Genomic DNA, 16,448 nt, shown 5'->3' with positions numbered 1-16,448 from the left:
CCTGCTAGTTTAAGGCATAGTCCCGTATGCTGTCTGTGGCCCGTTGTTTGCACCCAAAGAATCTCATCTTTATTTCTGCTGCGGTGCGGGTGTCAAAAGTACTCTTTAGCTTGGCCAGTATCTGGGTTGCTGTCCCTTTATCTGTATCAGGCCAGGACTTCACTTCACGCTGGGCCGCGCCGGCTAGCTGCCCCATTAATATGCCCACCTTCTGGCTCTCAGTCAGAGGATACACCCGGAACAAGCTGTGCAGACTTTCTCTGAAGTCGCTCAAGGTATGGGACTCCCCGGAGTACTGCGGCAGCCACTCCGCTCCCGGGATGTACGGCATCGTGATCGGCATTACCGGCGCTACAGCGGGGGCTGGGGCGACGGCGACTGGGATTGCTTCGGCTGGTGCTGCGGCGTCTCGGGCTATGGCAGCCACCTGCCCTCCCTCCGCGTCGGACATCTTCCTCCCCCTTAGTGAACCTTACCAGGCTCCGTTCACTTTTCAAATTCCCTTTTGGGTCGCGTGGGGTTAACAGCGCTCTGCTCTGATGGCGCGCTCCCTTTGCGCTCTTTGTCAGGCACGCCCCCCTTCTTCCTGCGCTCAGTGGCTGCAATGGCGGCAGTTTCTCACAGTAAAACACAATTCTTCAGGCGCACAGTACCCGGTGTGACCGGGCACGAAATCCTGTTCGTGATGCCAAAGTTGGGCCTCTTGCTGACCTCGCTTTTACTCCTCTGCACAATCCGTGCATGCAATGCTTTGATTACGCCGGGCCCGGCTGCTAACCATACCTGTTTGACCCCCACACTGTCTGAGTGGGCAATGGGTACGCCTATGTGATCCCCCTTGTGTCTGGCAATTTTTTTCCCCTGCATGTGCCTAGGTGCATGCACTTTGTATGGGTGAGGAGCTTCTAACACTCCTCTATATATTCATGTCAGCTTAGGTGACCCTGGTACTCTTTGCTGCAGATTGCCATGCAGTAGGTGTAATGGGCTACCCCTGCATGTATTGTCATGGAGGTAGTTCCTGGCTGGGACTTGTTGTTTCATATTATCATTCTTAATCTTTCTCAATTGTTTATATAATTGTACCTAGCTCACCCAGTGTCCGGCCACTCTTTATGCATTATATCATTTTATACCACCACCGATATAATCTGGACTACCTGACATATAGTGTTAGGCAGACATTTAGACGGGCCGAACTTGTATATTATTGATACAGGCACAGTCTTCAGTCGGGACACAACCTCTAGATTACTAATTTGAGGGCTCCATTGTTTATTAACTGCCTTGGTATTAATCACTGCATTAGGTATTTTGGCCTCAATTTGTGAATTAAGAAAGGTCATCTGCATGCAATATACTGTCTAATTATGGATTGAGCCATTTTTTGTCTATTTGTATTAAATCTCATTCACTATAATTGGAGTATCAGTGAGGTCACATGTTATATGTGTATTTTAAAGGTTTTTATGATGTCTTTGTCCCTTTTTTGACCCAATAAAATTTATTGTATATTTCAACATTGTATGGTTCTGATGTGCGCCCTTATTATGTGTACTTCTCCCTCCCTTTTGTTTGATATGCTGTTTTACACATAGGGCTGCACTCAATTGTTTTCAATTTTGTGCTGTGCATCCCCATCCCTCCCACTTACCAAAGTTGACTCGCCCACCCCAGGGCTATGGGACACCCGGTGCCTGGCCGGACTAGTCCGGTGGTAGTCAGTGGTGGCTGGGCCCGGCTCCGTGGCCCTGGTGGGTGTCAGTAGAATATGTGGCTTGAATTAATAAAGTTTGTTTTCGTGACGCCACCTGTGGTATGCGGCTATTAAGCCGCCGCTGCTGTGTGAGGCCTCCGGGGTGATGTTATAGCAGCTATGGTGGTGCTGCTCCCCACAGGTGGAGCGGAGCCCCGGGGACACTGTTAGTGCTCGAGAAAGTCTATGGGGTTGTGTGGCTAACACGGTGCAGGGCCGACAGGCAATGAAAGAACCAGGCACAAACAACAGTCTCTTTACCTTTTCCTCTTTTACTTTGGGAACAGTCCAGTCCTGGGAGACCGTTACAGGTGGTGATGGGGATCCCGTCGGCCTGGAAGTACTTGGGGGAATCTTTCTGGCCAGCTGAGTATGAGGCCTACTCCTGTACTTTTCTTTGTTATGATAGGACCCTGCTTCTCTGAATCCAGCAATGGCCCTCCTTGCTGCTGGGACTGATGGTGTGTCCCTTTCCCTCTGTAGCAGGCTGCGCAGGCCCTCTCTCTGGTGCTTCTCTGCTGGAGTCCACACCGGGCCTTGATGCTGCAGCTGTACCTTTGGGATGTTTTGGGCCAGGTGCTTGCAGCTCTCCTGCCCTTCGGATTCGGCTACCAGGGAGTATGTTAAGTCCTGGTGGCCACAGACTCCGATGTCCGAGTCTCTCCGCTGCCTCTCAGCTACTCCTGCTTCTCTGGGCCAAGCTACTCTAGCTCTAGGCCCCAGATTCACAGGACAGCTCACTCTGCGTCTGTTCACTTCTACTGCTCTCTACAGACTGACCACTACTTCCTCCCTCAGATCAGACTTAAGGGGATCCTCCCTGGAATCCCAGGTTCAGAGCTCCCCCTGCTGGCCGGAGAGAGAACTGCGTTGGATGTTAAACTTGCTGGCCAATGGACCTCCCAATTACCTCCAGGCTCAGCATTAACCCTTTGGGAGGGCAATGCTGTTGTGGCGACCAGGTCCTGGGGCGCCACATTACTACTGTACAGGAGGTATTAGTATTGTACAGAGGCTCACAGGGGGCAATACTACTGTACGAGGGGGCATTACTACTGTGCAGGGGGCATTACTACTGTACAGGGGGCATTACTACTGCACAGGGGGCATTACTACTGCACAGGGGGCATTCCAATTTTATAGGGGCTCACAAGAGGCAGCATTACTACTGTACAGGAGGTATTAGTATTGTACAGAGGCTCACAGGGGGCAATACTACTGTACGAGGGGGCATTATTTTTGTACATGGGGGTCACAGTTGGGCAATACTACTGTACAGGGGGGCATTATTACTGTACTGGGGCTCACAGGGGAAATTACTACTGCACAACGGAGCATTACTACTGTACATGGGGTCAAAGGTGGGCATTACTACTGATCTTGGGGGCATTGCTATTGTACAGGGGGCATTACTACTGTGTAGGGGGCATAACTACTGTACAGGGGGCATTACTACTGTACAGGGGGCATTACTACTGTGCAGGGGGCATTACTACTGTGCAGGGGGCATAACTACTGTACAGGGGGCATTACTACTGTGCAGGGGGCATAACTACTGTACAGGGGGCATTACTACTGCACAGGGGGCATTACTACTGCATAGGGGGCATTCCAATTTTACAGGGGCTCACAAGAGGCAGCATTACTACTGTACAGGAGGTATTAGTATTGTACAGAGGCTCACAGGGGCAATACTACTGTACTAGGGGGCATTATTTTTGTACATGGGGGTCACAGTTGGGCAATACTACTGTACAGGGGGCATTACTACTGTGCAGGGGGCATTACTACTGTACAGGGGGCATTACTACTGTGCAGTGGCCATTACTACTGTACAGGGGGCATAACTACTCTACAGGGGGCATTACTACTGCACAGGGGGCATTCCAATTTTACAGGGGCTCACAAGAGGCAGCATTACTACTGTACAGAAGGTATTAGTATTGTACAGAGGCTCACAGGGGGCAATACTACTGTACGAGGGGGCATTATTTTTGTACATGGGGGTCACAGTTGGGCAATACTACTGTACAGCGGGCATTATTACTGTACTGGGGCTCACAGGGGAAATTATTACTGCACAACAGAGCATTACTACTGTACATGGGGTCAAAGGTGGGCATTACTACTGATCTTGGGGGCATTGCTATTGTACAGGGGGCATTACTACTGTGCAGGGGGCATAACTACTGTACAGGGGGCATTACTACTGTGCAGGGGGCATTACTACTGTGCAGGGGGCATAACTACTGTACAGGGGGCATTACTACTGTACAGGGGGCATTACTACTGCACAGGGGGCATTCTAATTTCACAGGGGCTCACAAGAGGCAGCATTGCTACTGTACAGGAGGTATTAGTATTGTACAGAGGCTCACAGGGGGCAATACTACTGTACGAGGGGGCATTATTTTTGTACATGGGGGTCACAGTTGGGCAATACTACTGTACAGGGGGGCATTATTACTGTACTGGGGCTCACAGGGGAAATTACTACTTCACAACGGAGCATTACTACTGTACATGGGGTCAAAGGTGGGCATTACTACTGATCTTGGGGGCATTGCTATTGTACAGGGGGCATTACTACTGTGCAGGAGGCATAACTACTGTAAAGGGGGCAGTACTACTGTGCAGGGGGCATAACTACTGTGCAGGGGGCATAACTACTGTACAGGGGGCATAACTACTGTACAGGGGGCATTACTTCTGTGCAGGGGGCATTACTACTGTGCAGGGGCCATTACTACTGTGCAGGGGCCATTACTACTGTACAGGGGGCATAACTACTGTACAGGGGGCATTACTACTGTACAGGGGGCATTACTACTGCACAGGAGGCATTCCAATTTTACAGGTGCTCACAAGAGGCAGCATTACTACTGTACAGGAGGTATTAGTATTGTACAGAGGCTCACAGGGGGCAATACTACTGTACGAGGGGGCATTATTTTTGTACATGGGGGTCACAGTTGGGCAATACTACTGTACAGGGGGCATTACTACTGTGCATGTGACGGGGTATGCGACAGAGCAGTAAGGGACACCAGGACAAGGAACAATCCAAGAAGATTTAATGAGGCAGGGAGCATAAAACATGCAATATTAAAATGGTTCTTTAGAGTCCACACAAAGGAAATAGGTCCAGGGGCGCCAAGGAGAATGCAAAAGTCCTTAAAGTCCAATCGTCCATGTACGGGCGATAAGGAGCTGGCCTTAGCACAGGTCCTCACCCTTCACTCAACAAAGCATAACTAAAAACTAAAACATGGGGCTGAATCTCCCACCCCTCCTTAGATCCACCCCCTTAACATTTGCTACTTGTAGCTAGAAAAGGGTTCCTAGACACAGCCTCCAGAGATTGTGTACTAGGCAAGCCCCCTGCAGAGGAGAACAATATATATTCAACCCCCCCCCCCCCAAATCAAGGACAATAGCTATGTCGCGGGCGGGGAGGAGGGTGTCAGCACACTACGCTCACCCCTTCTGCTCGGGTCCGGCGGCTGCTGCTCAGTGGTGGCTCGAGCTGTGGGCCGGATCCCGGGGGTTTCTCGAGCGGCACTCCTCGCCCGTGAGTGAAAGGGGTTTGTTGGGTGTGGGAATTGTTTATTGTCCGTGACGCCACCCACGGTTTTGGTGATTTCACCACCGCTGCTCAATATGGGGATCCTGGGGATGGTGATGCGGAGCAGCTAGGTGTTGCGTTGCCCCTCCGTGGGTAGGGGTTGGTGATCCCGGGGCCCAGTGATGGTGAGGGAGGTGCAGGGCCTGGTGGGCGCAGGGACGCGGGGGCAGCGCTGTGCCTTGCGGCACTGTGGTACTCACTCAGCCTGAGACGTTGACACAGTTTTACGGTAAACCACACGGCTGGAAAGACGGTTCCCACGGACGGCTGCACTTGCTCTCCCAGTAGGTGACGGTGATGTCCCTTTTCCTTGCACCTTTGTTTCTGTGTTGGTAGCGATGGGTTCCCACCGGTAACCCGCTCCCCGGCTTCAAGCTGGACCGGAGGAGCTCTACTCTTTGCCCGCAGGCGCTGGCCCTGAGAAACTGGTGCCTTGGCGGTGGCGGTGTCTCTCCTACTCTGGTTGGGCTGTTGCCTTCAATCGGGACTTGGTTGTTGGGGGATCTACGTCCCCTTCACTGACGGATTTGGCAAATTCTGGCGACTCCTAGCCTTGCCGGGGTCCGAGAGGCCCCTGCCCTGGTGCTGACTGTCCTTCGGAACACTGCTCCAGACCGCCGGGCCACTACCCGTCCGCGGTCCTTCCAGGAACTTCCAAACGGTCCCCCTCCAGACAGTCACCGCCGTTGCTGACCTTGCTGACCTGTCCTGCACACAGCTGGACTACTTCAGGCTTCCTTTCTTTCACCTTTCTTGCTTTCCTCCTTTACCACTTCCACTTCTACTTGTCTACTTGTTTACTCCTCACTCAAGCCCTGCCTGGGCTAAACTGCCTGGTTCTTCCCGCCTCCAGAGCTGTGAACTCCTCGGTGGGCGGAGCCAACCGCCTGGCCCACCCCCTGGTGTGAACATCAGCCTCTGGAGGAAGGCAACAAGGATTTTTGGTTAGCTTTGGTGTTCCTAACTGGGATATAGGGTGTGGTGGTGTGATGACCTGTGACCCCTGGCTTGCCCAGGGCGTCACAGCTACGGCTGAAGCCTGATTGCAATATGATACAGGCTGGGGGGATATAATGTTACAACCCCTTCCCCCCTCAATTGGTGTACGGACTAGTGACCTCAACAGGTTGCTTGTCAAGTACACGTAAACAGGTGGACGGTGTTGGCTGCCTCTTCTATACTGTATGGTAAAGTTATAGGGTTGAAGAGCCAGGCTCCATCGTAGTAATCGTCCATTGTCCCCAGAGACTCTGTTCAGCCAGGTGAGGGGATTGTGATCAGTAACCACAGTGAATTCTCGTCCATACAGATACGGCCTTAGTTTCCTAAGGGCCCACACTACAGCCAGGCATTCCTTCTCAACAGTTGCATAGGCCACTTCTCGGTCCAGCAGTTTCCTGCTGAGGTAGGCAATGGGGTGCTCCTCCCCGGCTGCATTCACCTGGCTGAGGACAGCTCCCAGTCCATAAGAAGAGGCATCCGTCTGCACAATGAATCTCCTCTTGTAGTCTGGAGCAGCCAGAACAGGGTCGCAGACCAAGGCGTCCTTCAGCCGGTTAAAAGCCTCATCACAGGCTAGAGTCCAGATCACCAGCCGGGGCATTGTTTTCTTCGTGAGTTCTGTAAGGGGCTTGGCCACACTGCTGAAATGAGAAACAAATTTTCGGTAATAACTGGCAGTGCCCAAAAAAGCCATAACTTGTTTCTTGGTTTGGGGTACAGGCCAGTCTCTAATAGCCTGGATTTTGGCAGGTTCAGGACGTAACTTCCCCCCTCCTACTCGATGCCCTAGATATTGGACTTCACCCATCCCCAATTGGCATTTATCAGGTCGAATAGTTAGGCCTGCTATGAGAATCCGGTCAAGAACAACAGCTATTTGATTCAGATGTTCCTCCCATGTGTGGCTGAAGATGGCAATATCATCCAGGTAGGCACAAGCGAAGTCGCCACATCCCCGGAGGATCTGGTCCACCATTCTCTGAAAGGTTGCAGGGGCGTTTTTCATTCCGAAAGGCATGTTTAGAAATTCATACAGACCAAAGGGGGTTATAAAAGCCGACTTTTCTCTACCTTCCTCCGTCAGGGGAATTTGCCAGTATCCCTTACTGAGATCCAAGGTGGTGACGTATCGTGCCCCAGCTAGCCGGTCTAGAAGTTCATTAATGCGGGGCATTGGGTAAGCATCACTGATGGTATGGTCATTTAGTCCTCTGAAGTCCACACAAAATCTTTCTTGGGTACTAACACAACAGGAGAGGCCCAAGGACTATGGGATGCCTGAATCACCCCAAGCTGTAACATCTCCTCCAGCTCATGCTGCATGGTGTTTCTAACGGATTCTGGTACCCGGTAGGGAGTCTGTTGTATGGGACGGATGCCCTGAGTGTCCACATGATGTTGGGTTACTGTGGTTCGACCTGGTTGGGATGAGAAAGCAGCCTGTCTCTGATGGAGCACTCCCAGTGTAAGAGAGTGAACTATGACAATACAGGGCGAGCATTAGGACCCTGCAGAGTCTGCCTGTCTGTCTGAGCGATAAACAGGAAGTAGTTGTGGAGATCCAGGAAATGCGGAGAGGGAGTTTGGTGTCCATGGCAACGGGTTTTGAAAACGTAGTAGGTGAAGCAATATGGGCCTTAAAACAAAGTTGGTTGTAAGCCCCGGTTGGTGACCAAGAGACTTGTTGGTGAACAGAGCCAGTGACAGCATCTGAGGAGAGTGAAGGGAAACAAATTGCGAAGACAATACCACATCACTGTGTGATAAGCGATCCAGTTGTGCGGACCTGGGTCCAACTGAAAGAGCATCTGAGGAGAAGCTGAGGAGATGTTTCCCTCCCTGACAGAGCAAGTGATTGATGTCCAGTAAGGCCGTGAGTGACTGCGATAAGAGAGACGGCGTCCGGTGTGATCCCCATTGGAAGGATTCTGACAAGCCCTGGAAAAGAGTGATCCCCAGACTGCGTCCTGAGGCTACAGAATTAAAGTGCTTGACAGGTGACTCTGGCATTGGCTGATAGCTGCCAAACTTTGTTTTCTTTTTCTTTTTTGCAATAAGTACTTATTTTTGGCGCCAAAGTTTTATTTTTATTTTTATTTTTCTGGACTTGCTGCAGCCCACGCGGAAACACACCGGTGTAAAGTTACATTGGAGTTTAATGGTACCATAGGTTGTGAGATACCCGGGTATCCCTGTGATAAGTGTATAGTCATCATTAATTTAGTGTATTGTATTATTATCTGTGATAAGTTATACTCAGTGCGCCATCTCAGAGGTTCCATCAGGCCACCCTCACCTAATTTACATCGTCTTTCCAGTTTGATAAGTTTAACGTCTAGGTAAATTTGTTCCGGGTCCCAAATGTGATTTACATATACTGGGATCTCTGAGATCGGTGCATTGATTTTCGGCTAGCGCTTAGTGTGTGAAATTATTAATGGTAATGTTTTTAAGGGGATTTTGAGCTGATTATATTCTACATTTCACCGTAATTTGATTCCCATTTCAGTAAAATACTGTTGTTCATTTCTGCCTCAGTCTCGGTCTGTGACTCACTGGATCTTAATAGGACCTCTGGTCATTACATTTTTGGCGTAGTCGGCAGGATCCAGTGTTTGTCATGGACGGAGGCGGCGAGGGAAGAAATGATCCCACCGCATCAGCAGCCCCGCTGCTGGGTGCGGGTCTTTTGGCAGCCGCGGCGAATGTGGGAGGGCATGTACCGGTAGGAGCTTTACTCCAGCACATGCCGAAATACGACGGGCGTAATATGGCGTTGCAGGATTGGGCAGAGAGGGTCCAGTGTATTCTGCGGATGTGTAATCTGACTCCCGCATTACGAGCAGAACTGGCATTGAACGCACTAGAAGGCGATGGTGATGGTACGACCTGAGGCTGAGAGAAGTACGTTAGAGAAAATTTTGGTACTGTTAGAGGGGAGTTCTGGAGGCCGGGCCCGTGTGACCCAGCTTCGATCATTTTTCTTTAACCGCCCTCAAAAGGAAAGTGAGTCTCTGATGCAGTACTCTAATATGCTACAGGAAACATTGAATGAAGTGCAGCGACTAGACCCAGGGGCCCTGGGAGCGTTCCGGGAGGTAGACCACTTGCTCCGGGACCAATTCATCACAGGGTTAGCTAACAGGCTCCTTCGGGATAAACTGTATGAGGTGGCCCGGGCTACGCCAGAAATATCTTTCTGGCAGATTTACCAGGCCGCGGTGGAAAGGGAGGCAGAGTCCACTCTGGTAGTTCAAGGGGCTGTGGACAGTACACGGCTGGAGGGAGGCGGAATGCAATTGTCAGGAGCGGAAGGACTGGTAGATGTTGTACAAGCTCTGCGTGCTGAGTTGAAGGAGCTAAAGCTGGAAGTGTCTAAAATCAGAGCTGGGTCGTCCCCTACTCCCCTGGAGAGGCCACCAGCTACACCCTCTGGGATGGTGATTCCACTGACAGCCGGACCGCCCTCTTTGAATGACTCAAGCCCCCGTCCCCGGAGAGCAGTCACCTGCTGGAGGTGCGGGCGCCGGGGACACATCTCACGATACTGCCGGATGTCCACAGTCCCCGAGACTCCTCCGCCGACGTTAAACTCCCAGCCGCTGCCTTGAGGGGGCAATTCGCAGCGGCCCCCCCCCCTCACAAAGCCCCCAACGGAATGAGCAAGATTTGTTTGCATGGAGTCCAGTCTTAGAAGCAGAATTTGAAGGACGGAAGATGAATTGCTTGGTTGATACGGGATCTGAATGTACCATTATGACTCTAGAAGTTTTCGAGAAATACTTCAGTCAACTAGTGGTTCCCGAAGATGGTCGAATGATAAGACTTACTGCCGCTAACAATGGCCAGCTGACGGTGAAAGGGATCGTGTGGATGAGACTGAAAATGTTTGGTCAAGAGCTGGGTCAGAAAGGGGTAGTGCTGGTGGACTACCCCCCTAGAAGAGGGATGGAAGTGACACTGGGAATGAACATTCTGCGAGATCTAAATCATCAGATGTATGCCCGTGAGGGACCCCGTTACTGGACTCGTACTACAGGTCACCGACCGACACAGAGAATGTTACACCGCCTAGTGCTGAACTGTGATCTGCTGAAAAGTGCAGTCCCTGGGGGCCGGGTGGGCCTTGTCCGAGTGCCATCACGGACCACGATTTCACTGGCGCCCCGACAGGAGGAACTCTTGATGTTGCCAGTGGGGGCGGCGCAGAGGCTGAATGGACTTGAGGTATTACTTGAGCCAGCCCCAGAGAAGTCCTCTTGTGCCAAGGTACATGTGGCCCGGTCTCTGACGATTGTGAAGAATGGATGGGTGCCAGTCAGATGCATTAACGTGTTGGAGGAGGCTATTACCATTCCTGCTGGGACCATCCTAGCTGAACTGTTCGTGCCAGAGGGGAAGATGCCTGACAAAGCGGTGTTTGAATTGCGGCCAGACCCACAGTCATCCTGGACATATGCGGTCGAAGTAGCAGGGCCTGAATCCCCTACCAAAGAATGGAATGGTCGTGTGATCATGGATCAGATGGGAGTAGATCGGGAGGAACTGACTTCCGTGCAACTAGAACAGTTGGAGAGGGTCGTGTGGGAACATGAAGAGACCTTCTCGCGACATGCAGAAGACTTCGGGTGCTCACCGACGATTGAGCATGAGATTCCCACGGGGGACACCCCTCCCATTAGAGAACGTTATCGTCAGATTCCCCCGACACTTTATCAAGAGGTGAAGGGCATGGTCGCCAGTATGCTCGACTATCAAGTAATACGAGAGAGCCAAAGTCCCTGGGCTGCCCCCGTTGTCCTTGTCCGAAAGAAGGATGGGACCCTCCGATTTTGTGTGGATTATCGGAAATTAAACGCGCGCACTGTGCGAGACGCATACCCGTTGCCTCGGATTGAGGAGTCCCTGTCTGCATTAGGACGGGCCAAATACTTTTCAACGTTGGACTTGGCGAGTGGATATTGGCAGGTATCAATGATCGGGCAAAGACAGCATTTGTTATGCCAATGGGGCTCTATGAATTCAACCGGATGCCGTTCGGACTCAGTAATGCCCCGGGGACCTTTCAACGCCTTATGGAACACTGTTTAGGCGACCTGAATTTTGAATCGGTATTGATATATCTAGATGACATCGTGGTGTTCGGAACGTCATTTGAAGACCATCTTGAGAAGTTGCGCCAAGTGCTCCAACGTCTCAGTCGCCATGGCTTAAAGATAAAACCAAAGAAATGTCAACTGTTCAAGAGTCGCATAGAGTATCTAGGCCATGTGGTGACTCCCGACGGGGTGTTACCCTCAGTCAGTAAGATCTTAGCGGTACAGGGGTGGGCACCTCCTCAGACTCTACGGGAGGTGCGGGCTTTCTTGGGATTGGCAGGGTACTATCGACGATTTGTGCCCAGGTTTTCACAAGTAGTGGGTCCCCTGAATGAACTTTTAAGAGGGACGGCGCTGGGTCCTCGCAACCGCCCTATCCAATGGGGGCCTCAGCAGCAAAAGGCATTTGACGAGGTGAAAGCCGCCCTAACGAGTGCCCCTTTGTTGGCATATGCCAGGTTTGATACCCCTTTCCTGTTGTACACTGACGGTAGTCTTCACGGGTTGGGGGCGGTACTGGCCCAAATTCAGGATGGCCGGGAGCAGGTCATTGCCTATGGCAGCAGGTCTTTAAGGGACACTGAGCGCAATCCGGCTAATTATAGTTCGTTTCGCCTAGAGCTGTTAGCCCTGGTGTGGGCAATGACGGAGCGCTTTGCTGAGTATCTAACGGGAGCTGAGGTGTTGGTCATGACCGATAATAACCCTCTTGCTCACTTAGAGAATGCGAAACTAAGAGCGTTGGAGCAGCGATGGGTCGCTCGCCTTGCTAAGTTTAATTATCAGATTAAGTTTCGCTCGGGGCGAGAAAACGGTAATGCGGACGCATTGTCGAGGGTACCCCTTGGATTTAGGGGAGAAAGCATTGATGACCATCTCGAGGACACAGAGACCCCTGACTTGGGGCAGGTACCTATCTTCTGCAGTGTGGTACATTCAAGTGGGGTGGCATCAGGGATGCCGTGTGTCCTGGGAAAAACGCCATCAGATTGGGCAAAAGATCAGAACGAGTGTCCAGACATCTCGCGAGTGCGCACCTGGGTACAAAATGGGATTTGGCCAAGTGCAGAGGACAAGGCCCAACTATCCGCAGAAGGAATTAAACTATTGCGACAGTGGGATAAGTTGTGTGTGGAACAGGATCTTTTGTATCGTAAGGTGTATCTGCCATCTGAGCTGCAACACCGGTATCAACTGGTAATCCCTGTAGGGATGGGTCCGATGGTTGCCCGCGAGGCACATGAGAAAGGAGCCCACTTTGGTAGTGAAAAGACACTCCAGTGGTTACAGCGAATCCTCTATTGCCCTGACTTGGGAGGGATGGTAGCAGAGGCATGTCGGCAATGTCGGGTCTGTGGGCTCAGTAAGAGTCCTGAGCAGCGGGCCCCTACTCAAACCATTAAAACGTCTGACCCCTTGGAATTGCTCATGATTGATTATGTCCTGATAGGATACTCGACGTCTGGGTGCTCCTATTGCTTGGTAATGACAGACCACTTCACTAAATATGCCGTGGCAGTGCCGACAAGAGATCAGACAGCGGAGTCGGCGGCTAAGGCTGTGTGTCGTCATTTTCTCCAAGTGTTTGGGTGTCCGCAAAGGATACACTCAGACCAGGGGGCATGTTTCCAGGGGACACTAATGGAAGAGCTGCGCCGGCTGTATGGCATAGCACATTCAAGAACGACACCTTACCATCCCCAAGGAAATGGGGCCTGTGAGCGTTTCAATCGTACCTTGATACAGAAGATGAGAACATTAGAGGAAGGGCAGCAGGGCCACTGGCCTGAGTACCTCCCTGAACTAATGTGGGCCTACAACAATCGATTGCACAGCACTACGGGCTATTCGCCACACATGTTGATGTTTGGGAGACCCGGGAGGGATATTGAAGATTTGAACATGCCAGATCCCTCCTCTGATTCCCCTCGGACTGCATCTGAATGGGTTCGGGAACACCAGCGGCGACTGAGAGTGGTGCATCAGGTGGTGGGTAATAGACTCAATCAGGTGTCTCATAGGGACACGAGGCCTGTGCAGACGGAACCTTTCTCCCCAGGGGATAGAGTGTTGGTGAGGGTCAAACGACCGACAGGGAAACTGGCCGATCGATGGGAGGCGACCCCATACCTGATAAAGAGACGAGTGAACCCTGAGATTCCAGTTTATGAGGTCGAGCCCGTGGGGCAGGGGGGCTCACTCGTAATCTTCACCGTAACATGCTACAACGGTGCTGGTTTGAGGACGTGGCTCCCGTTTCTACGGAACCAGAGGCTGTGTCCCAAGGGTCAGGTACTCCTGATGTTTTTGAGTTTGATGATGAGCCCTCCTCTGCGCCTGTTTATCTGCCCCCTGTGAATGATCTGCACCTGTGTGGAAAGAGTGTTGAGCCGGTGGTATGTCCTTCCGAGGGTGAGGGCTTGAGTCAGCCACCTGACATGAATAATGGGTCACAGGGTGTCGCACTTCATGAGGGGGCAGCGTCACGCCTTTCCTCTGATGACACTTCTGAAGGGACTCCTGCCCCTTCGGGGACAGAATCCGTTGGGAAGGACCTTCGGAGAACCACTTGACCTACGGCAGGAATACCCCATCAGCGCTACGCACAGGATGATTTTGAGTGGGGAGGTATGTCGAGGATGCCAACCTCTAGTGGGGTGGCATGTAAGAGAGTGAACTATGACAATACAGGGCGAGCATTAGGACCCTGCAGAGTCTGCCTGTCTGTCTGAGCGATAAACAGGAAGTAGTTGTGGAGATCCAGGAAATGCGGAGAGGGAGTTTGGTGTCCATGGCAATGGGTTTTGAAAACGTAGTAGGTGAAGCAATATGGGCCTTAAAAAAAGTTGGTTGTAAGCCCCGGTTGGTGACCAAGAGACTTGTTGGTGAACAGAGCCAGTGACAGCATCTGAGGAGAGTGAAGGGAAACAAATTGCGAAGACAATACCACATCACTGTGTGATAAGCGATCCAGTTGTGCGGACCTGGGTCCAACTGAAAGAGCATCTGAGGAGAAGCTGAGGAGATGTTTCCCTCCCTGACAGAGCAAGTGATTGATGTCCAGTAAGGCCGTGAGTGACTGCGATAAGAGAGACGGCGTCCGGTGTCATCCCCATTGGAAGGATTCTGACAAGCCCTGGAAAAGAGTGATCCCCATACTGCGTCCTGAGGCTACAGAATTAAAGTGCTTGACAGGTGACTCTGGCATTGGCTGATAGCTGCAAAACTTTGTTTTCTTTTTCTTTTTTGCAATAAGTACTTATTTTTGGCGCCAAAGTTTTATTTTTATTTTTATTTTTATTTTTCTGGACTTGCTGCAGCCCACGCGGAAACACACCGGTGTAAAGTTACATTGGAGTTTAATGGTACCATAGGTTGTGAGATACCCGGGTATCCCTGTGATAAGTGTATAGTCATCATTAATTTAGTGTATTGTATTATTATCTGTAATAAGTTATACTCAGTGCGCCATCTCAGAGGTTCCATCAGGCCACCCTCACCTAATTTACATCGTCTTTCCAGTTTGATAAGTTTAACGTGTAGGTAAATTTGTTCCGGGTCCCAAGTGTGATTTACATATACTGGGATCTCTGAGATCGGTGCATTGATTTTCGGCTAGCGCTTAGTGTGTGAAATTATTAATGGTAATGTTTTTAAGGGGATTTTGAGCTTATTATATTCTACATTTCACCGTAATTTGATTCCCATTTCAGTAAAATACTGTTGTTCATTTCTGCCTCAGTCTCGGTCTGTGACTCACTGGATCTTAATAGGACCTCTGGTCATTACACCCAGCATTTGTTTTTTCTGTAAGGAATTTAAGTGATCTCTCAGAGGGACCTGTTCCACAGTGGATGGGGCTCTGGCTGTTTCAACAAGATCAGGTAATGGGTCCTCATCCTCCTGACCATCTTCTGAAGTCAGCCGACAGCTTGCTATCATAGGTAATGTCCGGTCATGGTACTCCTTAATCATATTCACATGGACAGTCCTTTGTCTTAGGGGCACTTTGCACACTGCGACATCGCAGGTGCGATGTCGGTGGGGTCAAATTGAAAATGACGCACTTCCGGCATCGCATGCGTCATCGCAGTGTGTAAAGGCTGGATGATACGATTAACGAGCGCAAAAGCGTCGTAATCGTATCATCGGTGCAGCGTCAGCGTAATCCATGATTACGCTGACGCGACGGTCCGATGTTGTTCCTCGCTCCTGCGGCATCACACATCGCTGTGTGTGAAGTCGCAGGAGCGAGGAACGTCTCCTACCGGCCTCACTGCGGCTTCCGTAGGATATGCGGAAGGAAGGAGGTGGGCAGGATGTTTACATCCTGCTCATCTCCGCCCCTCCGCTCTGATTGGCTGCCTGCCGTGTGACGTCGCAGTGACGCCGCACGACCCGCCCCCTTAACAAGGAGGCGGGTCGCCGGCCACAGGGACGTCGCACGGCAGGTGAGTGTGTGTGTGAAGCTGGCGTAGCGATAACTTTCGCTACGCCAGCTATCACCACATATCGCTGCTGCGACGGGGGCGGGCACTATCGCACTCGGCATCGCAGCATCGGGCTGCGATGTCGTAGTGTGCAAAGCCCGCCTTAGACCCTGATCATCTAGAGCAAGAAGGTAATTGGTGTCGTTTAGTTTTCTGAGAACCCGGAAGGGACCCTCCCATGTTGTCTGGAGTTTATTTTGCCGATGGGGAACAATAATTAAGACTTGTTGTCCCTCTACAAATTCTCGATAGCGTGCTTTGCGGTCATACCATGTCTTCTGTCTGGTTTGAGCCATCCGTACATGATCCTGAGCCAAACTAGCAAGTTGAGCCAGGGTTTCCCGAAGCTTGAGGACATATGGAACAACAGGGGTTCCTGTATCTTCAACTTGCCCCTCCCAATATTCCTTTAGCAGAGTTAAGGGTCCTCTGACCTTTCTTCCATAGAGTAGTTCAAAGGGGGAAAACCCAGTGGA

Source organism: Anomaloglossus baeobatrachus, chromosome 5 (genome assembly GCF_048569485.1).
Source record: "Anomaloglossus baeobatrachus isolate aAnoBae1 chromosome 5, aAnoBae1.hap1, whole genome shotgun sequence".
NCBI lineage: Eukaryota > Metazoa > Chordata > Amphibia > Anura > Aromobatidae > Anomaloglossus > Anomaloglossus baeobatrachus.
The sequence above is the reverse complement of the archived record's forward strand: the minus strand, read 5'-3'. Positions refer to the sequence as shown.